The sequence below is a fragment of the Bombus vancouverensis genome, unplaced genomic scaffold (assembly GCF_051014615.1).
Source record: "Bombus vancouverensis nearcticus unplaced genomic scaffold, iyBomVanc1_principal scaffold0022, whole genome shotgun sequence".
Classification (NCBI taxonomy): Eukaryota; Metazoa; Arthropoda; class Insecta; order Hymenoptera; family Apidae; genus Bombus; species Bombus vancouverensis.
The window spans coordinates 170,532-196,762 of NW_027468913.1; the positions used below are offsets into that span (position 1 = coordinate 170,532).

The window sequence follows — 26,231 nt, forward strand, 5'->3', positions numbered from 1 at the left end:
ATAAGGATTTTAGATAGAGAGATTTATCTGGAAGGAAATGGATAGAAAACGTAGAACCAGTTCTTGTTGGTTGAAAGATTTTTTCTCTTCGCAGAGATTCAAGCTTTAAAGAACGATCAAATATGTGCGCAGCTGACTTACGAGTGAAGTTATTATTAAAAAAAATTGTTAGTTCAATTATCATAAGTTTAAAGATATGTAGATATTGTATTTACATATCGAAAATCAGACAGCAATATTAATTAACACACCTAGTCAAACGCACACGTACTTTAAAACCGTGCTTTAAAATCGATATTCGCTGAAACAATACATCGCTCTGCGCTTCCAATTTGTTTTCGCACGAAGAATCAGTCCACTCATTGTTACCGTCACCATCTCTACCGTAATCTATATTACTCGAATAAATTCTATATCTTGATTGGAAAATCACATATTTTAACGAACTTCCCTATTTTTTGTTTTTTATGACTTTAACTGGCAATTTCCATAATGTTCTATAACTTGACAACAGACTGATAATATTTCAGGATATATATACATACATCATGTTTTTGAGGATTCTGTAGTAAAATAATTATAGTTGGGGAGTCCAACTTCCCAAACCGCGACAAACATATTTCACACATCCACGACGACTTTACAAGCAGACCCCTCGCGGTTTTGGGAAATCGATGAAGGACCCTCAATTAAACATATCTCAGAGGGCAGATCGACGATGCGAAGAACACTTCCAAGCCCACACCCGACGCACCAGCGAAGGACGATACATCGTCGCTCTACCTTTCAATGATCAGCTTCAGTCACTCGGATCCTCTAAAACGCTGGCAATTAAACGACTCGCCTCACTCAATCGCCGATTCCAGCACGACAAACGCTTCGAATCAGAATATCGAACGGTAATACAGGAATACCTGGCATTGGGACACATGACGAAGGTCAATGTCAACCACTCCGACGACAACGGATACTATTTACCCCATCATGGCGTGACCAAAGCATCGAGTCAAACCACCAAACTCCGTGTAGTTTTCGACGGATCGGCACCAAGCACTGCCGGAACCTCCCTAAACGATACACTTTACACAGGACCCAAGTTACAGGAAGATTTATTTTGTATATTAATTAGATTCCGCGCTCATCAGTACGTACTGACTGGCGACATCGAGAAAATGTATCGGCAATTCCTCGTACGACCAGAGGATCGGAAATATCAAAGGATATTATGGCGCAGCGCGAGTGGAGAAACAGAAACATATGAGCTTAACACCGTAATACTCTTATCATAGAAATAGAAGCAGTCCTCAATTCCCGCCCGCTAACTCCTATCTCCACCGATCCAAATGATCTCCTAGCCCTCACTCCCGGACATTTCCTCATTGGCGATTCATTAATGTGCTTACGTGATCGAGATTTCAGAGACATTCCATCGAACCGACTCTCCAAATGGCAGCATATCCAACAGCTTAAACAACATTTTTGGAACCGCTGGCATAAGGAGTATTTGAACGAGCTAACCAACCGCAATAAATGGAGCAAGGGTGGACACAGCATCCAAAAGGGCACAATCGTCATCCTCAGAGAGGACAACGTTCCCTCCATGCATTGGCCTCTGGGCCGAGTTATCAAGGTTCATCCAGGCGCCGATGGTGTCATCCGGACAGCTACAGTTCAGACGGCAAAGAGCATTTTGGATCGGGGCGTCAAAAGGCTTGTCCCACTGCCAATTCAACCCGATCTCGAGAAACCCGAACAACTAGCCACCGAGACGAAATAAGATGGGAATTTCAGCCACACCTCGCTAGTTTGATCGGTACCCTCTCAACGGGGGGAGAATGTTACGCCATGCGGCTTACCATAGGTCATATTCTTAACTATCGATAGCGCCACTATAATGTCGCAGACGGATCGTCGCGTCTGCCCGGCAAACAAACATTGTAGTGGCAAGCGCGTGGTTCATTAAGCAGGGCGACTTCCAGAAACGTCGACTCGTGGCCCGTATTTTACCTCGCAGTAAAAGAATGTGGCGTGATCCGAACGTAGTGGGGGTCGCCTTCCAGAAAAAACGAAAAAAATCGAAAGGCGTTCAGAACTTTTCGAGAAGTCGAACCGTCAACACATGTGGTATGTCGCGCATTACTTATCAACCAAAACGCAGTTACATTTTTTTTGTTCCTTTTATATCTTTCTAGTTAATAAGTTGTTGAAATAAACATTAATTTATTTGTGTTAATTCTGTGGAATTTCATTGAACTACCCTTATTATCATAATCGAAATAAGGGGATCGATCAGTTCGTGGCGTCGATTATTTAATCGTAACGGGAACTTACAACTCTCGTTGACGTGCTATCTCGCGATCGCGTCTCTCCGCGAACGGTCGAAACAAAATGATTCACTAAAAACTGTCCTGAATTCCTAAGAATTTATTTACCGCAAAACTGACAAAGTGTTTATTTAAAAAATGAGGTTGAAGGTAGTCCTTTTCTTTCATTTCATTCATTTTCATTTTCTTTCTTAAGTATGGCTAACACAATATCTAATCAATTAAAATTTTATATTTTCACGTGAAAAGTTTCTTTAGATAATTATTATCAACATGATGACTAACTCTTACGGATTAATACGTGTCTGTAGGGCAATCCGGTGGACTTGATCGGCTTTTTACTTCGAAAGTTGAGTAATCGGTGTCGCTTTCTTACGCATCTTTGAACTGTATAAATGTTTTAAAATTGTTTGATCCAGAGTGTACCACACCGGACAATCAAGAAGGCAGGTGCCTTGACTACAGAAAATGTAAACCTCTGCAAGAAATATGGCAGATACAGTACCGTACAGCCACCGATTTTTATAGACGATCAGTGTGCAGATACCAGGGCAATGTTACGATCGTTTGCTGTCCGAACGATCCAAACAAAGAGAAGAGAGAAATTTTAATAAAAACTGTGTACAAGTATAAGGCTTTGCGACCACCATACTGTGGTTTTAGCAACGTCTCTCATACCAGGGTGGTCGATGGTAAACCAGCTGAACTTGGTACGTTTTATGTCTTTCTTTCCGATTAATAATAAGCCATTTACTGCAAAGAATGAACTTTAAAGGCATTAAACAGCACATCAATGTACATTTCAATTAGACTAAATAATAATGCTATGATTTCATCGGTAGTAACTTTACTTATTAACTTGAATTATTTCTTTCTTTTACTTCATGTTAGGAAGAGTATCTTTTTGCTTGAAATAAAGAATTGATATAGGAGTAATAATATGGATAGAGATCAAAAACTGTTAGGGCAGAAATTACACGTTTGAACTTTATAGTTCAGTATAGTTCAAATAGAAATTATATAGAATTATTTGATAATTTGCATTCCACTGGAATAAAAATTTAATTTCTGTCTTTATCAAATCTGTATTTCAGAGTATTTGTACGTATGTACTTATCGTCTGCTGTATGATCGAATATCGAATAGGTAATAATCGTTGTTACTCGTTATGTGAGAAAAAATTATGTATATTCACAACTATGACTATTGCATTTTAGGCGCTTGGCCATGGATCGCTGCATTAGGTTTTCGTAATCCCCGAAACCCAGACAAACCACTATGGAAGTGCGGAGGTTCCCTGATATCGGCTAGGCATGTTTTGACCGCAGCACATTATGCACATATGGATGGAATAGAAAACATACACAATCATAATATTGCCATTCTTAGATTGGTGGAGGAATTGCCATTTTCGAGTAAGTCCTCAAATATATATATATATATGCTATTGAGTATTACTGAAGTATCATATCCTGAAATTTCTTACTGTACACATATATTGTGTCATAAAGCATGTACAATTCTTTCTCATACTTTTGGTCATTCGTTTCCTGCATTTTCATTTATTCTTTTATTTTTCAGGGTACGTATATCCCATTTGTACGAAAGAGCCCCTACGAAAGAGCAACTTCGTCGGCTATAACCCCCTTGTTGCTGGATGGGGAGCATTAAGATATAGTAAGTGATATCAATTTTATAATAAAATTAAACAGTTCCAGTCTTAAATATCTTTCTTATTTTCTTCGTAGGACGACCACGACGTAATGCATTAATGGAAGTACAAATGCCAGTGATTAAGAACTCCGAATGCAAAATAGCTTATTCCAAATTTCCTAATGCACCTGATATCACTGATGGTATAATATGCGCCGAACATGCTCAGGGTGGAGAGGATTCTTGTACGGTAATTAAGTTACAGAGTTACTACAAACTATACGGTATCTGAAGACACGTTAATTCGAATTAACATCAAATCGACGTCTTAAACATTAGAAATAATAGATAAACACAATTTAATAATCTTGCCCACTTCTCACACCTCATTGTGGTATTTAATCTAATTTCCTTCTAATCTTAGTTTTGCTCAAAATACATATAACATGTACATTATAAATTGGAGTATTTCAATACACAAATCAATAGAAGATTATTACTGTATATAAGTATAATTTCAATACAATTCGATCGATATATTTCAGTATCTTTGATTAAAAATTTAACGATCCTTTCAGGCTGACCGCGGCGGACCACTGCTGATACAACATGAATGAACCTCGTATTTAATAGGTATTGTGTCTTATGCTTATAAGTGCGGCACAGCTGGGTATCCCAGCGTTTACACTAGGGTCACATAGTACCTTGACTTCATTCTCCAAGCGATGCAATAATATGATATTACTGTTCCATAAATATCATTGTGTAAAAAACGTAAAGTTGGATTTTCTTATTGTGGAGATAAGAAACAGCTCAAATTTACATTGTTTTGTACGTTACAAATTATAGGCTTAAAATGTACGAAATGTAACTTTGAAACGACACTAATTTTTTACGCACGATAAACCTCCACGACTTAGGTATGTAAAGATGATAAACGTATATTAATTCTATTAATTTGGTAATAATAAACCAACTTTCTGAGAAGTTCTGTAAATTTCGTTTCTGTTGTATCAAGAGAATAATGGAATATTCCACTTAGATCGTATACTTCTTGTATGTACATACAAAATTTTCCGGCTAATCTAAAACACTTCATAAGATAGAGAGCTTCTGGAAATTCGGACACAGAGAGTACATAAAATACAAGATAAGTCTCGTGTCTTTCAAAATTATTTTTTATTCGCTAAAAACGTCCTGTGTATTCATGCAATCACATGCAACCTCGAAACTTCACTTATTTTTTATCACTTTCCAATTCAATACACTGTTTCTGCATTTTTGACTATATGTAAGAGAAATTTCCATTCAGCCAAAGGTGTACTTACAGATTATAGATTCCTATACGACTCTCGGTAAAAATTTATCCGCACTCCAGATAGTTAAAACTTCTGTCGACCGTATTGATCCATCTGCACTCTTCGTATGACGTCAATATCTGTTCAGTGCTGCTGCGTAGGTTTCATTGTGTTACGTCAATTCGTTTGTGACCGTTGCGCGAGTAATGGCGCTTTGCAATGGCGATTTGCAGGAAAACGGTGCAGGATGCTGTGATTCGTTTCTTGCGGTCGGAGGTTTTGTTTGATGCCTATATTTATCAAAGATTTAATGCACATTATGGAGAAAGTGTTTTGTCACGAAGTGTGTTTGAATGGGCACAAAAGTTCAAAGAAGATCGCACAAGTGTTATGAAAAAACAGCTGGACGCCCGTCCACATCCACGATGACAACATTGAACGTGCTCATGAACTTATGCTCTATGGAATAGACGAGTGAAGCTGGATAATGTGGCAAATCATTTGCAAATGAGCCACGGCTCTGCTTATGCAATAGTGCACGACAGATTTGGGTTTTAAAAAGTTTGTGCGAGATGGATGCCAAAAAAGCTGATGAAAAGGTGAAGACGACGATGCATTCGTGGTTCGCAGCTCAGCCCAAAACATTTTTTAATGAGAAAATACGAAGGTCCTTCAGCAAATGGACAAAGTGTATACAGAAATTGAGTGATTATGTCAAAAAATGATGTATGTCTTTTTTGACAATTGCTTAAAATAAATTCTACACCGACAGAGCGGGTAACTTTTTACTCACCCTCGTAAGACACTTAAATTTCCAATCTATTATGATGAATAAAAGAGCTTATACTATTAAATCTAATTGTATTTTGTTGCATGAGAGTACACGTGTATGTGATGTACATTACCTTTATATCCCCTTGAACGCTTCAATATTGCGCATATATACTATATTTTGTGCAGCTTCTATAAAATTTTGTATGTTTGTTTAGGCTGTTAATCGAGAGGCTGGAGTACAAAGAAGTGGCACAATGATGTGGGCTGATGACATTTATAATTATCAAGGAATTACCCCTACATTCGCTCAGGTATATATCGTTGACTATAATGTATTTAACATATATGATTGTTAGAATATTAATAATTAATTTTTAATTCTATCAGAATTTTAATGAAACTGTCCCTTGGGAAGGAAGAACTGATACCTTGATATCACGGTTTGTACATCCTATATATACGACAAATTTTAGAACATTATATAACGAAGAACCAGATCGTCGTGGCCATGTGATGTGAATAAAAGGACTTGAATTTGATGATATTTTTATAATGTTAGATAACATAACTAAGTATCTTCACAGTAAGATAGGATGACATGGTTTACATGATCTTAATGTTGTTCACTTGAGTGATGATATTATAAGGAAAAGTGTAATATCACAGGTAGGATGATTCATAATTTAGAACTACTAACTCATGTATGTATTAAAAATTAAAGAAATATATTAAATTTTATAGGATATTTATGTTTAGTAACCAGTAATTCAGAGATTGGTATTCATGGTTACTATAACGAGGCTGTAGAAACGCACCCTTTCTTCTTTGCAAATGGTCCTGTATTTATGTCTAAGTCGAAACTGGAACCTCTGAATAATTTAGATTTATTCTTGTCATTTTCTAAAATACTTATCTACAGTATACCATAAGGAATGATACCGTATCACACCTAATCAAGTGCCTTAAGAAACATCAACAGGATATCACAGTAATCCCTTATCGACTGATATGTAAGTAAAAGTTATGTGTCATTGTTATACACAGTTATGTGTTAGTGTTATACACAGTTATTTATCATTTTCTATTAATTCAGTTGTAGCCACTACAATATCTATGACACCGGTAGTAATTATAAGATCAATAATGATGTTCTATAAGAGGAAATGATGATTAGGAACAAAAACTTACAGGTAAGTCAAAGTATATGTTATTTGCCATTTGAAAAGAAAGTTACTAACTTAGAATTTTTTGATAAATAACAATTGTGCAAAATATATTGGATTTCAAATTTGTCAAAAATTGAAATTTAAGAAGCATTGTAATAATATAACATTAATATTTTGATTTTTCAGGAGATATCATGCGGTGGATGGATAATATGTAAAAAATATTAAGCAGTATATGAATTTTCATATTGCGTAGAGATAACAAAATGAATTTTAAAAAATGTCGACATGGTAATAAGAAATAGCATCATGACAAAGAATATATAAACACAGTTTCATTTTTTATAAATAAAAATTTGTTGTTCCAGATTTTGAAATATAGTGAAACGTTTAATTAGTATCTTAATATCTTTAAATAATTATTATTTTAGAATCAATTGTAATTGTATCATACGTACTTTTGAATTCGTGCAAGAACATATGTAATTTTGAAGTAGTTATTATTAGGAAATTGTTAGACGCGAACAGTATGCGAAAAGTTAGTATGCAGTGTAATAATTATCAATCAAAACACAAGAATTAAATTCTTGAGGAAAAAATTTCCGGAATTTCTTATTTACATGATTATAAAGAAATCCATAATAAAAAGGAGCTGCTTTCTAATACTTCTCTTCCTTGTAGTGCCTACGTTAATAATAACGAGGTTCGACTTTTTGTTTTTAGAGGGATACTGGAAAATTTGAAAGTACAGTACCATTGGGAAGAAAATCACGATATTGAAAACGATATTTGCAAGTAAATTTCCAAAAAATCTGTTTTCAAATTTTCGCTTTCTATTTCACATTAAAAGAAAGGGCTGCCTTCTTTCTCTGAAGACAAAACAAACATTCTGAATCTCGTATCAATGAATGATGTCAATAAGTTATTTTTCTTTTCAGATTGAACAATATTCCAGATTTATTCATAATTTCATACTACGCGAAGAATAGACTTTCATAGGTATATAAAGGAAATATTAAGTATAGGAAAACTCTTTTTCGTTGTAGGTGACATATGCTTCACGGTTGAGCACATGTATTTTTGAACACATATAAATGAAAAAGTACTCTTATGGAGAAAAAGAATTGATACCTTCGATTGACATTAGATAATGTATATAAACTTATGAACAATCACTATCAGTTTGTATTTTAGGTGCACACGCAGATTTGTTGGAGTTCTTATAAAATGTACATCCTGTACGAACGTTTTATTCTTCCAAATTTTACGATACTATGTCTCATATAATAACTATATGGATTAAACGTAATATAAATGATCCGAAAATAGACTCGAACGACATTAATTGTCTTTCTATTTATACCAATATCGAAAATACAAGTAAAGCTGGAGCAGTAGGATGCAAGAATGGACTATTTATTATTTTAAACCAAATCATAGCATATTCAGAATGCACAGTATTATCATGAAATGTAAATGAATCAGTTGTAAACGAACGATTTTACTGTAAAATCATTGCCTCCTTTTTTTCATCTGAAATATAGCAGCAATGAGTACATTCTTTTAATATATAATAAAACGAGATATCTTTATAAAGTTACATATGTCATCACTGGTAACTGTTATCTCGTATGACACCAAATATACCGTTAGTATGGAATGATATTTTTATGAAGATGTACTTTAATGATAGATTTTATGAATGAAACGTTATATAAGAAAAATTATCTCTTGTTATTCTATGAAGTGTAGTAGCTAATGAAGATTAATTTTACGAAGTATTAGAGCAAAAGAGAATTAAAAAATTAAAAAGATCTAAATAAGATTGTTCGTGTGGCTTAATTATCTCAATTGTGGTACACCACTTGTTACATTCTAACTAATTAGCGCTAAACAATAACTTGCAAATATTAAAGATATTAACACCTTAATATTAACACCTAAAGGTTTTCAGGAAATTTTATAATATTTGATTATTGTATATCTAGTCATTGATTGATAAAATTTCTTGTATAAGCATAGATCGAGGTTGACGTCATACGCAGATTGCATATCATTGACAGGTATCGTTTTAATTTATTTTATGGCTAGAATCATTTGAATATTATACGAATAATTATTTCCATTCGAACGATTAATAAATCACGTACCTATAAAAGATATATTATGAAAAAGACGTGACGAAACAAAAAAATATTGGAAATTCCGTTGTCATTAGATCAATTATTTTTGCAATGATTTTTATTTCCATGTAATTACATATGAAATGGGTAATTCATTAACATCTCCTCGAATCGAATATAATTCGTTACACTTCACAACGATTCAAATAATGGACGGGAAATATATAATAACTTTCCTGTCCTTGCGTTAAAATAGTACTGTACAAATCAGATGATACAGGAAATACCCAAAAAACCCAATTACATCCACATTGCATGACAGCACACTTGCAATGGATTTTTGTGATTTCAATGTCACAGACAATGACACAACTAATCAGAACACGTTCGAGGCTATAGACATTGAAATTACCGCGTGTTTAATACGTTTAAAGCATAAATCTAAATTTCACGCGATTATTTCTTTGTACATTGTGAAACTCTTAAATTATCTTAATCGAATAAATAATCCTAATGTAATAAAACATCTTGAAATAGACCTAGATATCTGAAACAGAAACTCGAAGGATAAGAAATCCTAAAAGGTACTAATCCTAAAATAACAAACTCCTAAATAATAAACAAGTGATAAAACCTGTTATAAATAATAAAGCTTACCTGGAATAATCAAATCCTAACTAATCGAAAATAAAATAAGGCAAGCAATTCTTAATCTTTCAAGTAATTTTTCCGAAAACACAGAAAGATAGAGAAATTAAAAAGACGCAGCACAAATTGCAGCACAATGAAAGTTTCAGAGCGATGAATACGATCGTATTAAACTAAATAATTTTCAAAAGTGAAATTACACTGAAACGTATATCGATGATATTTGTCATTTCTACGATCTGTTTCGCTTGATCGTGTTTCTTTTCTGATGTAAATTCAATTTATAATACGAACTAAGTTTCCTTTATTATTATTAGTTCTGCGTCTTTTTAATTCGTCACTTCTTTTATTTCAGAACAATGACGGGCTCCAAGATGCTGTTCGGATGTTTGGCGTTAATTGCTTTTCTGCATCCATTAGTTCACGTTTGTACTTCGAGTAGTACAGCTCAAGGTTTGTACTTCGAGTTGTCTTTTTCCATGCACTTCAAATTCCAATACGATCTGGTCACGTGGCCTTCGTACAATTTCGAAATTTTACCTGTTTGGTAATCGTCAATGAAAAAAGAAGTTATGCGTGACCTCAACACATTGAAACAATTTTTATGATTTTTTATTTGCCGGTTGGTCAGCAAGTTAATGGAAAAATTTCACTTAACTATTCGCGTTAATTTCTTCGGTTTAACTTTTGGGAAATGCTTCGTTAGCTTCGGGAGTATTCCAACGATTCGTTTTACGTACAAAATAAGCATGATAAATATTACATCGCGATAATGTAATATCGGAATATATTAAAGGTGTAATTTTGTCCGATTAATTATAATTTATTAATAATGGATTGAAAATACAGATATTAGTTAGACAGAGAAACGATGTTTGATTAACAGGAAAACTAAATGCAACGCTCGTATTTACAACAAATAACTTGACAACTATTTGGTAACTCTCTCTCTCTCTCTCTCTCTCTCTCTCTCTCTCTCTCTCTCTCACTAGCAACTCTAACACTCGACAACACTCGCAACTCAATTCTAACGACTCTATGCTTCGACGTCTCGATCAACTCTGATTCTCGCAACACGCACACTTTTCGATTCGCCTTGGATAGCGAAACCGTCCTTCTTCTAACGCGTTTTTAAAACGCGATGGCGCTATCACTTTCTAAAAGCGTCGTCTTTACATTTCCGATGGCCACGGGCACATCCGACTGCCAGATATACAATGTATTATAAGAGTATCATTACCATACTTTTCATGAAACGAGCAATTTTTCTTGATAACTATACTCTGTAACATAGATTGAAGTCGCTGATTTGATCCCTCTGATATCGTTGTCTTATGAGAGTCTCGCCTGGTCTTGATTGGTTCTGTTGACTCTTATCGTTATGAAAAATCGATTCGTTGTGTACCTTTTTTGTATAGAGAATTATTTTGTGGTAGAATATAATGTTGTAATATTTGTGGTCTTTACTTTACTAATTTTGTCACTGAGCCGCTCTTTGGTTCGTTGAGCGATTCATACTCCGCATATATTCCGTACTTGCTTCGCTTGGTACTTTTATAATTTTCGCAGTTACAATAAAAAATTTAATTCTTAACAGATTAAAGATTTAACCTCTTGCTTTATAGTGTACAATAATTTTTTTTTTTTTCGTATAGGTTATGTGATCCATAGTTTGAGTAAGTAGTACATATATATATATATATATATATTTCCTCCCACTGCGATGATCGCACTATATTTCATATATATATATATATATATATATATATATGACAGATATATATATATATATATTTAGACAGATTAACACATAACACTTCTTATATATAAACATCAATTCGAAGTTATCAGCTTGGAGAAATTGGTCGATTAATACCTGTAGATTGTCTGTCTCGATGAAAGAATTAATGAGAGCAAAAACATGATAATGCCGCTAATATAATATTCCTTCTTTCTTGTATCTGTCTGCCTCTCAGGTCGTTTTACTAATTACAATAAGTAATTTCGACTTCTTTGCGCTCTCTTTTAACGCATTCGAGACCGAAAGAAATTCATATCAGTCAGTAGGCAAGGGTATAATATACATATTTTATATATAACTTATGTAGTAATGTATATATCATGTTAATTTCATATTTTTTTCAATATAGAATTATTATATATATATATATATATATATATATATATATATATATATATATATAACTGTACATAATACGTTATAGAATAACATAGTATATAATTTTATATTTTAAAAATATGAGGCATACTATTTAAGATTGTCATCGATTTAAAATCAAAGTATGAAAAGGATACCCTGGAGAGAGTAAAACACAGAATCATTCCAACTAAACATTCAGATCGTACCGACACCTAGGTATCGTTTTACAATTAAATCTCGGTCTCGAATGGATTAAAATGAAATACATACTTGCAGCTTCAACATCTTCAATATCGAGGAGATTCAAACTTTACAAATAAAAGCGGCCTGTTCCCCTTTCCACGACAGACTCTCATACCATATCCGCTCTTATCCAGGCTTTTACTTGAAACCAGCAATGCGTTCATTTACAATTTAAATTTACCCGGACCATCTACTGAATCGTCAGCCTTTTATAAATATATAATGAACCCAGAACATGTGCCTGTGCCCCTGGTATCGATGTTCGGCTTGTGATGTTCGTACCGGAACCTTCGCACAATTTCAATTTGTCACGCGTGAACATCGATTCTTCCAAGGGTCTCAGCTTTATGCGGCTAAATCCTTTAGAACGATTAAAATGATACTAATGATATGGTATTTTTTACAAAGATTTAACATATCCATAAAATAGGAAGTTTCGTGCTCTCCTATTTTATATTAATTATAAATTAATAAGTTTTATATGTGTTATTTATAGATCTAATAAATTTTGTATTGGTTTACAGCAGGTGCTCCGGGTATAAACAGACGACAAACGAACAAATAGAAATTCAAACTATTGTCGTTGTTTAACTCGCATGGGACTATAAGCTCGAATTGGACTTAAACGTTACGATCGTCGAGAATAATTACTATGTGTACCCTGTACGACGGGCAGAGAATCTTAAGTTATTAACGGCAATTCCTTTGTGCATAATTCAGGTTTATTAACAACCTGTAATGGATAATCATCGATGAACTCTTTTTGAATAAAGTTCACATTTATAAAGCAAACACTATAAAATACGACAGGACAATTGTAATCGATAAATGACATTTTATTAGGATATTATAAGAAGCTAAGATATCGAGGTACATTAAAATTGAGTCCGCTGCAACCCTCATGACATTTAAAATCCTACGCGTATATTGAGTAAAGTTGTTATATTAAATATAATCATATTAAATACAAGCTCGTCCGCTGGATTCCCAAATTATTTGGTTAAATACTTTGAATACGAGAATACCGAGTGTTAACAGTAGTAAATCCTCTATATGGTATGTCTACTTTGCTATCTTGAATAGGTAAATAACATTTCACTTTAACGCATTTAACCAATATTAACATTTAACATTTAACCAATATTATACGCATATGCACATAATGTTACTGTTACATATAATGATATATACGTAGATATACACGTTAATTAAATCCTCTATATGGTATTTTTATATCAGTATCGTAAACATTGTAAACCGGAAATCTTTTATTACACACGTACATATACAGTCAATATTATTGTTACATATAGTGATACATACGTTGATCCACACATTAATTAAATCCTCTATATAGTTTCTCGAGTAGTTCTCTTCAATACCGTTATATCGATGAACTCTTTTTGAATAAAGTTCACATTTATAAAGCAAACACAATAAAATACGACAGGACAATTGTAATCGATAAATGACAGTTTATTAGGATATTATAAGAAGCTAAAATATCGAGTTCTAATTGTGAATATCAAGCGCTCGTCGTTCGATGAGATTACCAATATTTTCTTCCTGCTCCTCTACATGGCGCTACGCAGGACTCGCTTCTGAGCACGTCTTTCTCGTTGGAGGCTTAATCTTTCTTTTCTTTTCCAGTAGAATTTTTACACAATTCTTTCTCCCTTTTATCATTAAATTACCTGTAATTCTTAACGATCTTTAATCTTTGTCGCTTCTTCCCTATATATATATTTTTGTTTACTTTTCTCCGTAGCGAATTTTGTCTTTCTGACGCAGGATTAGGTTCCTGGACTTAGGGAGTTGCTACACGCCAGCTCCACCATGGCGACGGCATTCACTAGGCAGCCTAGATAGCCACCTTTCAGCTCACGCTTCGGGACACTTTTTTCGCTGAGATTCTCCGCGATGAGGCATGAAAGCAGAGACCACCGTCTGCGGAGGCATGATTATTCTATTGTTCCTTTTAACGAGTAATCGTTTTACTCGAGTCCTCTTACTAAACCGTAAGTACAAAAGACTATTATACTTAGATAGGTACTTGGTCTCAAGAACCAACTTATTTTGGTCTTTCGATTAAGTTCTTAATTAAATGCTCAATTAGATATTCATAAATATATCTTCATAATATTTCCCTCATCTATTTCTTTGACATTCTAGCAACCTCGTTAAGACGTCCGCCACTTCAACTTCTATCTACAAGTGGCAAAAACTGAAGCTGACCTTCTTCATGGAGAAACATGCCGGAAATGGCATCCGCACGTGTGAATAATTATACTCAGTGTCCAGGTAGTTCTTTCGATCATCCGATAGAAGTCGTTTCTGTTTTTCAGAGTTCGTTCACGCCTCCAGAATGTAAAAATATCCAAGGAAGTACCATTAGGAAGCAATGAAATTCAGAGCTTCTGTGGTTATTCCTTTTTCTGATTGTTTCTTTTCTTTGCCCAAAATGGATGATTTCTATATCAAATTGTTTATTCGTATTTTTTTTAATATTCCTTGAGATTTTCAATCAACTCGATTTCGAATTTCTTAGCACCCGATCTTCTGGTTGACGTCGTTAAGAAAGAGGAACGAGTGCACAGGAAGCATGGTCGGCGTGAGCATGATTAGATCTGCCCGATGACCTTGCCAGTGATAATAGCGGTTCGTTAAGGTGGTTGCAGTCTTGGTTTGCTTCTGTTTCGATTTCCAGCGAACTCGTCAGCCGGCATGGCTTCAGAGATGCTCCCCCTGAAACAAGTCGAAGGGAAATAATTAATGGACTCTCTGTTCGATTGTACGTGGATGACAAGCTGACCGTAAAAAGAAATATACAAATACGATTAGAAAATATAATCCGAACCCCTTTCGGTTTGATCTGAAGGTTTCTTTTTCTAGACGGAACCAAAGATTCTTATCTGGTTTATGGTGAGCTAAGGAACTCTTTGAAAACAGCATTTATAACTTTCGAAAAAGAGACAGGTATTTCTTGCGCGAACAATTGAATAATTAATTCGTTCTCTAAATATCCTTATTTGTTGTTCCTAAAATACATAATGATTGGAAGCTTCTTACGGGAAGCGCAATCAGCCGCTGATATCATTGAAGTCGAAACGCCATTAAAACCATATTACGATTCGCATGCGACATGCTCCATTCATGAAAACACAAAAGCAATAAACAAGTACAAATCAACGAAATAAATCCTCCGAGAACGAGACGTTACAGGAATTATACCATTGCGAGGATACAAAAGACTTGCTCATGAGCTACTTCCTTCAAGTAGTTGAGCGGTGTATTTTCCGGTCGTTAACTTCCATATAATGGGATATTAAAGAGTACGGACACAACGCTGCTATTTTTCAACTGTTCATTATCAAATTACGCAGCGGGAATCGTTGCAACGACAAAACTGTAACGACTCGTACCTGCGTATCTTCCATTTAGCTACGGTAAACGCTGACTTGTCTGCGTTTTTTTTTTTCACTTCCTCGTTACGGAAACCAGGAAAAGTGATTCACAATACAGTTTCTAACTGTACTTCTCGCGATTCTTCCTTAGAAACAAGCAATTGCTTCTTTTCAATTTCCTAAACCTATAATAAAACAGTCCATTCCTTGAATAGAAATTAACTTTAAAACTTTAGGCGCATACATTGTACGTATCGTATGTATGTATTTTGATTTGAAAAGAAACGCGGCAAACGCCTTTGAAAAGACGTTAGGTTTTCAACACCTTAACTAACTTAATTCCAGCGAGTCGTAAATCTGCTGCATCTCCAACATCTGAATATCCATCTTTTACAATGACTTGTTCTCCAACTTATTAAAATTACATCTCCCCCGTTGCACCGACCTTCTTTAAAGGTTCCCGCGGCAGGTTGAACCCGCATCACGTATCTTCCCTCTTCCTTCCACCCCTGTTCCCTTTCTCTTTCTATCGGACGGGAAGAGCGGGAACGCTTAAAACGCGCGAATCACGCGAGCGCCTCACGATTTGCGAAACATCACGTGAAAATCACCGATCCGATCTCCGTGCGCGCGGTGCACCGTGGGGGTAACGATTAAATCGACAGGATATACTTTATTGGCTATTCCGTTATTACAGGCTGTAGTTGGCGGGGAAATAGTCATTATGGATCGATGAACTCCATTGTAACAACGCACCTTCGAATTGCATCGGAAACGCTTCTGTATTGCGTGCACCGTATAACCTATCATCGTCTGTTTAGGGTAAATCAGTGGATCGGAAGTTACGTTTCTATGTTTCTCGCCTGTCAGTATAACACTGTGCAAGAGATACAGCAAGATCCTAAAATCATTCGAGTACAAGTAGCGTAAAATGGTCGTTTAAATTTCAATAAATTAACTATTCATACGTTAATTGTACGCGGTCAGGATTAAGGGGTACGGCGATGGAGAAGATTTTGTTAGCTAGATGTTGAGTAAATAATCGAAGATGATAATTTTATAAATGTTTCGTATTTATGATGATGGAAAAGATTTAATTTGAGTTACGTTACGTTTGAATAAGATAGACTTTTCCAAGAGTGGAGGATTTGTAGAGATAGTGGACGTAATAGTAGTATGATTTAATACTTGATGTGTCTTTTTTTTCTTTGACATATAGGTCACTGTGGGGAGTAATATTGATCTAGATATAACTATCTTTTCTGAGAAGTACGTATATGCTTATGGGAACTATGTTTGGTTAATCAATAGAGCCATTCTTTTGAGAAATTGAATCTAGAAGAATTCGACGATACTTTGCCTTGTTTCAATAGTACATCATTTTAAAGAAACGCCTGCGATTATAGTATATAATAGCACATAGGTATATGCAAAATTGCATTTTCAAATAATTAAATCAAAAATATAGGAATGTATCAATGGGAAGAATATTTGTTAAAGATCTTTCCTTTTTAATCAAATTCGTCCAACAACCCCATTCTCGCAAACATAAAATGAACGGTGCCTTTCTCAAAGAAACAAGAAGAAAATTGCTGTCGTTCTAAAGTTCTTCTCCATTGCTAAACTACCGTTCGTGTTTCTAGTTACACTCCAATTATTCGATTGCAAGAAGCAAGCAATCCCTCCATCCAAGGGCTAGATATAGTTTCTCGAGTAGTTCTCTTCAATACCGTTATATCGATGAACTCTTTTTGAATAAAGTTCACATTTATAAAGCAAACACAATAAAATACGACAGGACAATTGTAATCGATAAATAACATTTTATTAGGATATTATAAGAAGCTAAGATATCGAGTTCTAATTGTGAATATCAAGCGCTCGTCGTTCGAGGAGATTACCAATATTTTCTTCCTTAACAATATTAATTACGAAGTTTCGATACCGTTTATGACATTAAGATCTCTTAATAAAGTTGTATCGTTAAAATCTTACTGTTCCTAGGGAAAATATATAGTTAATATATATAGTTAAATATATGTCGGAGATGAAAGGACACCGGAACCTTGGGATAGCCCCGCAACATTGCAATCTAAAGGCCACTATAACTGTAACTAAACTATTGTAGTTATTCAATCCGATTGTAATTGTTCGAGATTAGTGACGGTGAGCTTTGGCTCGAGGTGACAGTCTGTCGCCCAACGTAGCCGCGGTCAAGGGATGAACGCTTTGCCTAACAAAGGTATGGAGTAATTCTATAGCTCTCCTTAAAAGAAATATTCGTGGCGACACGCGACAGTAAACATTCCAACGGTTTCTGTCCCGTGGCTCGCCACACGCAGACCCTATTCTTCGAGTAAGATGATTGCCAGATGTCGATGCGTCTCCGCAGTACATGTTCGGCTAGCCCGAGGGCCCGTTATAAATCTTAAGGTTTCGTTAACTAAAGTCCTTCAAACAGACAAACAGTCTTTGTCCCAACTACGGGAAGATAGGGGAGACATATTTTTCAACGAGCGGCGTCTCCCACTAGCAACTTTCCCTCGAGGGCGGCTAGCATCTTTTTCTAACCACCGATATGGAGATTGACCAGTTAGCAGCAACGTCAATTTCCCTTACTTCCTAAACGAAGGCTTTCCTCGACGAATCCGATGATCTCGTGTCCTTAGACACACCCCATTATAGTTTTCCTCTGTGGCATCATCGGGACGGGAAAGGCATTCTCGCTCGCGATCTCATTGATGAAAGGAGTAACTCTTTACGACCAGTGAACATTACGCGTCCGACATAGATTTTGTGAGTACGTTCATCTATCATTCCGTCGACCGCGGATTCGTTATTGAACTTAGGATCATTGTCATTAGTTTCTCGAGTACCTAACTACCACGGTTACTTGTCCGGTTTTATAATAATCGTATTTACACTAGTCAATGTCTTCTCTATTGCATAACGACAACGTGTAACCCAAACGAAGATTTGTTTCACGCCCCTAACCCTAATTCTAATGTAAACCCGACATCAGAAGTGGGATCAGTGCCGGTTATAACAGTGCAAGAGCTTACGACCATCGTGCGCGAGTTAATTCCGTCGCTAGTGCAAAAAATCGAGTGTGGAATCTAACAATTTTTCGACTCCGCTGCATGGTGCGCAGCTACCAATCTGATTATGGAGGAAAATCCTTTACAAAGCAGTGCCCTGAATATAATTTCAATACCGAGTGTCGAATCGACTTCTACGTAGTGGACGCGCTAACTGGTAGATCAAGCCATCCGGGTGAGTCGTTTCCATTTTACCCCGATTTCGGAGCCGAGTGTTCGCTAATTAAAGAATCCGTAGTCATGAGAATTTCTGGCAAAAGAACGATTGATATAGTAGTAATGCGAGGAATAAGAGATGTTGGTACTAAACGTATCGCTCAAATCTTGTCCGTTGCAGGTGTTAGTGGTTAGAGATAAATTTTTCATGTCCTGGCTGATAGTTATTTAAAAATACGATATCGCGATTGCTCGTCAAATTTTAAGCCAAGATCTTGACGTAATATTACACAAACTAGCCTCGCTATGTGTAAAACAAAAATAATTCATGCCCGTAATAAAACCGCTGAAAACGAGATCGACGTCAATGAAGTTGACAATGAGGTACGTGGTAGTGATAAAAGTCGATTAATCTTTCTTTTCAAAAATTCAGAGATTCATCCGTTACGGGTTCCCTACGTACTTGTACAAAAAAAATACAGGACAGTTAGAAGTACAATTAATTGATCCTAACATCGCCGTACAAGGAGTCCTAATAGACTTCGCGAGCGCAGAGTAGTACGTGATAGAACAAGCGACTTAATTACAGCCAAAAATCATAAAGCCTAGTAATTCACCGTTCGCGAGCCCCGTGTTACTCGTGAAGACGAACAATGGTTCAGATAGATGATAGGCAGATTTTCGAGAACTAAATAAATATACGGTCGCGGATCGGTATCCTTTACCCCTCATTGCGGATCGAGTCGCGAGATTGCAAAAGCGAGATATTTTATTATTCTGGACATGGCCGGTGGGTTTCTCCAAATCCCTATTCATCCTAATTCTAGGAAGTATACAGCATTGATTACCCTCGATGAACAATTTGGATAATAAGTTGTTGTTTTCTTCGAATTCTTTTGTGCCTTTGTTCGATCCATTCTAAGTCGATCTAAGAAAATAGATAAAGGGAGGGAGGGGCAAAGCTAGTTAATCTGGAAAGAATCCAAGCGTCAATTTCAAGCATTTACAGAGAATCAAGCGGGCTGGTTAAGGTCGTGAGTTGAGCAATTATCCCGCGTTAGGTTCAATCAGGTTAGTCCCACGCGAAATTGATCCAACCATGCGAAAACGAGTGTATTCTGATTTCTGTCGCAGATACTTCTGGCTAGTGCACTTCTTTTACGCTTCTCGTCGCTACTTCTAACGACCAACGAAGATGTACGGCAGTCTGACAGTCTACATGAAAATGATCATGATTGCGGTCTGTGTACCGCCTGCCCTTCTTTCTGTTCTTCCGTTAAAGACTGGTAAGTTGATACTGATTAATTATGCGATCGAAATCCTATATAATGGCTACAAAAAATATTTGCATCATTATTCTCGTTTCCTAATGAATCGCTGTTTTAATCAAGTTTTATATTGCATCAAATTTCTGTAGTTACACGAAAGTACTAAATTATAGAAAACTTGATATACACGGATTTAATTAATTGATAAATTAGTCGATATATAGGCATTATTATTTCACGTGAAATTTTACAACGTCAAAAACCTAACATTCCTGTACGAGCAGTATTAATCAAATTGTGAGAATGCCTACTGATAAGGAAGAAAGATAATATAGAGAACGCAGACTTATGGAAAGAGAATCCCTGACATTAGACACGAATACGCGATTTCACGAAATATTTTATGGTATATCTAAGATAGAGAATATATATAGAGTACATATAAGTATATATAGAGTAAGAATATATATAGAGTATATATAAGTACCAAAAATACACCCTAAGACGTGTATGCGATCTACGCTGTATGGGACGTGTTATAAATGGTTTCCGCCACTCAACCGCATTTGAATTTGTGAACACGATCGAACAATTGACACGAATTATTAATTCCCGTCTCTACTCTAGTAACGATTTGCTTTGGAACGAGGTCGAATCGTTCTGATTCCGCGCATGATTAACAAATAATTACAGAGGACATCAATTACTTGGATGGTCTTCCTGAAACTTGATCCAGTTTCGAGAAAATGAAAAATTCGTTTCTTCTCTTTGCTTCCCTGTTCCTTCTTTCCTCCTTTTTCCCTTTTTACATCGCTTTGTTTTACATCGCAATTTACATTTATTTGTAAAGTTTGAATCTCCTCGATATTGAAGATGTTGAAGCTGCAAGTATGTATTTCATTTTAATCCATTCGAGACCGAGATTTAATTGTAAGACGATACCTAGGTGTCGCTACGATCTGAATGTTTAGTTGGAATGATTCTGTGTTTTACTCTCTCCAGGGTATCCTTTTCATACTTTGATTTTAAATCGATGACAATCTTAAATAGTATGCCTCATATTTTTAAAATATAAAATTATATACTATGTTTCACTATCTGAAATTGATTTTTGTTTAACACCTCTTTTTTCTTCTTTGGCAAATTTATTTTCTACATTTTCCGATGCCTTTTGTTTATTAATTATTTCAGACTTGTCTTCGATTAATTTCGTCTTTAAAGCGCTTCGCAAAATTTTATTTGTGTTTGATTGTCTGGTTTGATTATAAACAATTTCTTCAAATTTTGGCGAAGTAGCAGGCTTTGCAGCAACATTATAACGACTGCTCCGTTTACTACTATCTAACATAGATGGAGATGGATTCTTGTCATCTTTATTCTCTAAAGACTTCTCTTGTGTATTAGCATCTAAATTTCTCGACATAAGATCTGCTGAAGTTTTTGATTCTGTAGTGTCACACGCATTTTTCGCTGTCATCATTTGGTCTTCTTCTATAAGCAAATGTTCATTATTGTAAGCATTATCTCTTGCTTTTTGTATGGATTCTAACGATATATTTTGTTCAACGTTGTCTATTGATTTTGTATCATTTTCAGCAGTTGATTTACTAACTGCTTCTAATTCCTTCGTTTCAATTTGGTTTTCTTTATTTGTATCGCCGTCCAAAATATTTCTCATTGAAATATTATCCTTCTTGTTATGATCTTTTTCTGCTTCTCCTAAACTTTTACTTTTTTTGTCAAACCATTCTTGTAAATTTTGAGTATCTTGTGACGAAGATGGTGATAAATCATTATACAATACTGCAATATCTTCTTTCCTTCGTTTCACAGACTCTTTCTGGTATTCTGTTGAGCTATTGACATCAAACATTAAGTCTGTTTTAATGAAAATATAATCCTGTGAAGCGGTGTCAATTGATACTTTCTTTTCATAAGAATTTTCTACATTAGACTGCAATTCTTTTGAAAATTCTTTCAAAACCATTTCTTCATTTCCCACAGTAACGTCTGTTTTCTCCAAGCTTTTGTTCAAATTATTAGAAACTAAACTACCCTGATAACTCCGACTAGTCGCTGCTTTAATAGTCTCCTTTAACAGTTTTCTTAAATTGATTTCGTTCTGCTTCTGCATAGCGTCTAGTATGGCCCGAATACTTGGATCCACACCAGTAGCCATAGGGCTAACAGAAGATGTGTCTTCTGATTTTTTGCTCATAGTGGTTATTGTACTGTTGTTGGAGTCTGTACTAGCGAAGCTATTGCGACGAGTACGATAATATTTAAAAGAATCCAGTTCTTTACCTGAATATTCTTCTTTTCGTGACCAGTTTCAATTTTGGTGATGACCGTAGTCCGCTTTCCGTAGAAGTCGTTTTCACGCAAAGTGAGCTGATCTGCAGAGGTCCGCTGATCCCTCAATCTTCAATGATGCACGTATGCCGAAATGCGTAATTTCGTTTTCTTGAAGTTGATGGATCCTGGCACGGATCGCCAAAATGTCACGTAAAGTTGGTACTTGGGTTGCGAGAGAAAAGAAAGCTGAGTCGTAGCCCAACTATTAATTCTCTTTTATCGAACTTTATTATGACTTTGGCACTTACAGTAGAATAACGTTGAACAGAGAAAGGGGTGTTGTACAAGAACAGCAACTAGAACGAGAACTCCCCGGGCTGGGTGAAGTCTCGGCTTATATACACCCTGGCTTGGGGATGTTGGGGGGTTTGGTGTGGATTCCAAGGAGTCCGAAAGTCGGGGTTGGGGCCTTATCTCTGATGGGGACTAAGATGCGTCGCAGCGTTGGCGTCCGACAGTCGGGAGTCGATGTCTTTTCTCTGAGAGGTAATTGGTGTCACACGGTCAACGGGACGAACTCTCCACCTAACAAAGGCATTAAGTAATCCTATAGCTATCCTTAAAAGAAAGATTTGTAGCGGCACATGGCAGTAAACATTCCAACGGTTTCTGTCCCGTAGCTCGCCACACGCAGATCCTATTCTCCGGGCAGGATGTTTACCAGATGTCGACGCGTCTCCACAGTACGTGATCGGCTAGCCCGAGGACCGTCATAAACACTAATATCTAGTTACCTAAAATCCTTCAACAGATACACAGTCTTTGTCCCAGTTACGGGAAGACAGGAGAGACCTATTTTTCCACTAGCAACCCTCCCTCAAGGGCGGCTAGCATCCTTTTCTAACTACCGATATGGAGATTGGCCAATTAGCAGCAACGTCAATTTCCCTTACTTTCCGAACGTAGGATGTCCCCGACGAATCCGATGATCTCGTGTCCTTAGACACACCCCGTCATATTTTTCCTCTGGGGTATCACCGGGTCGGAAAGTCTCTCTCTCTTGCGGTCTCATCGACAAAAAAGGATTAACTGCTTACGGTCAGCGAATATTAACACAGAATCCGACTTAGATTTTTTACGAGTGCGTACGACTACCGTCCCGTTGTCCGCGGATTCGTTATTGAACCTAGGATCATTGTCATTAGTCTCTCGAATATCTAATAACCACGGTTACTTGTCCGGTTCTATGGTAATCGTATTTGCACTAGTCAATGTCTTCTCTATTGCATAACGACAACGTGTAACCCAAACGAAGATTCGTTTCACGCCTCTAACCCTAATTCTAATGTAAACCTGACGTATATATATATATATAAATAAATAATTATAAATTAATATTACCTATTATTAATAATAATTTAATTATATATCTCAAGATAATAAAATATTTATAATTTATATTAATTTTTATATATAAATACTTAATTATATATAATGCATTTTTTCAATTTAAAGTTAAAATATTTATATTTATATTTTAATTTTTTTATAAAATTAAATATATGTATAAAGATTTTAAAATTAATATATTTAAAACTAATAATTATATATTAATATATACTTATATACAAGATAATTCAATTTTTATCAATTTTATTAAAAAATTTTATTTTATTACGTTAAATATTTATAAATTATTTTAATTTAATTATCTAATTAAATTATTATTAATTAATTATAATAGCAATATTTATAATAGTATTGTTAATTTTTTATTTTTATATTTTAAAATATATATATAATGTACGTATCCATTATGTATTTGCAATGTACGTACAGCAGATACTCACAGGAAAAACCAACGAGACTAATAATAAAATCAACGAATTAGAAAAAAAGAGCTATAGACAAATATCTTATAATATACCGTGGCATAATCTGCAATTTATTATAAAATAATTGATCCGAGCAGTATCAATTATAAAAGAAGATGGCTGAATATGATAGACACTGTCGAATACTAATCAAATATAATCATTTAGTTAATCTTTAAGATTTAAGTTAAGATAAATCTTGGAGGAATCAATAAGTCTTTCGCTAATAGCCTAATAGATCTCTTGATAGATCAAACGAAGAAATACCTAACCGCGATTACAGCCAATTGGTACATATTATTCGATACATAATTAATATTTGTATCACGTACAGCGATGCAAGTGGTATTGAAGAAAATAGCCATTTTATGTTACAACTATAACGAGTAAATTTACTCGTTTAACTTGAGAGAAATTAAAAAGGTACCTGACTTTTAAATAAGCATTAAATAAGAAATTTAAATATCGCAGACGGTGATGTAGGTGTTATTCAAGAAAAGAGAACATTTTATTTTGTAATTAGCACGAGTAAATGAACGAATATCGATAATATAATATAATGATTAATATGAATTTTATCTGGCTGATTATTTAAATACCATAACATATTTCACAGTAACGTCATCGACTGCCGTTAGGCTCCTTCCCCTTTTTGTTCAAACTAATTGATAGTCGAAAACTAGTATCAAGGAGGTGTGAATTTAGTCTTAGTTTGTAGAAACTATTAAAATGATAAAAATGGATACCGTATTAAATCGTCGAAGGCGCCAATTTACGATAAAAATTAAGAAATTGTTCAATTTGATTTTGTTATCATGGAAAACCCGTCCTTCGCTATGTCAAGAGATCGTTAACGTTTTATTGACATCTCGACACCTTGTCAAGATATATAAGGAACGCGGAAGTCGCGCGCGAGCTCTTTCGTGCCTGAAATTCCGGACAGTGAACATCCAAGAAGAATTTAAATATAAGGTAAATAAAAAAAAATATCAAATAACAACATTGTAACTAGTAATTTATAACGTCTAAGCCATTAATTTACAATACTTGAGAAATTAATTTATAATATTTAAGCTATTAATTTATAACATTTAAGCCATTAATATATAACATATAAGCAATTAATTTATAACGTCTAAACTATTAATTTATAACATTTGTTGAGATATGTATAATTTTCTGTGTTGGACTGGGTTAAATGTGTAGTAGAGATACTTGTATGTGAATATCAGCGTGTGGATGTATGTGTGTGCGCGGCGTCTCGAAAACAGATGAATGTAAACTGTTCAGTCGGTTAACAGTCGGGTATAGAAGAAAGTGCTGAGACGCGTGCAAGTGTGTATCGATGAATATATAAGAAATCGTCCATGAAATAAATATATTACTATTTTAAAATTAATCCTCAGTATAAATTTAGTGTTCTTATAACATTATTTCGACTTCAAAGATCCACAATTCTCAACAACATTTGTGCTATTAATTTATAACATTTAAGTTATTAATTTACAACATCTAAGCCATTAATTTACAACATTTGAACTGTTATTTTATACATTTAAGTTATTAATTTATAACATTTAGGCTATTAATTTACAACATCTTAGCCATTAATTTACAATACTTGAACTATTATTTTATACATTTAAGCCATTAATTTATAACATTTAAACTATTAATTTATAACATTTAAGCCATTAATTTATAACATTTAAGCTATTAATTTTCAACATCTAAGCCAATAATGTA

The 26,231-nt window shown here is 34.9% G+C and overlaps 2 long non-coding RNA genes across 2 annotated transcripts; both read left to right on the forward strand.

The window, feature by feature from the left end:
- The first annotated feature begins 6,432 nt into the window (after positions 1 to 6,432).
- On the forward strand, positions 6,433 to 8,613 carry LOC143304127 (uncharacterized). The gene is made up of 4 exons (XR_013060827.1): positions 6,433 to 6,715; positions 6,791 to 7,059; positions 7,143 to 7,239; positions 7,402 to 8,613. It is a non-coding gene; the product is annotated as an uncharacterized LOC143304127 (long non-coding RNA).
- Positions 8,614 to 14,079: 5,466 nt separating this feature from the next.
- LOC143304119 (uncharacterized) lies at positions 14,080 to 15,854 on the forward strand. Its single transcript, XR_013060803.1, has 3 exons — positions 14,080 to 14,408; positions 14,563 to 14,691; positions 14,939 to 15,854. It is a non-coding gene; the product is annotated as an uncharacterized LOC143304119 (long non-coding RNA).
- The last annotated feature ends 10,377 nt before the right edge of the window (positions 15,855 to 26,231 follow it).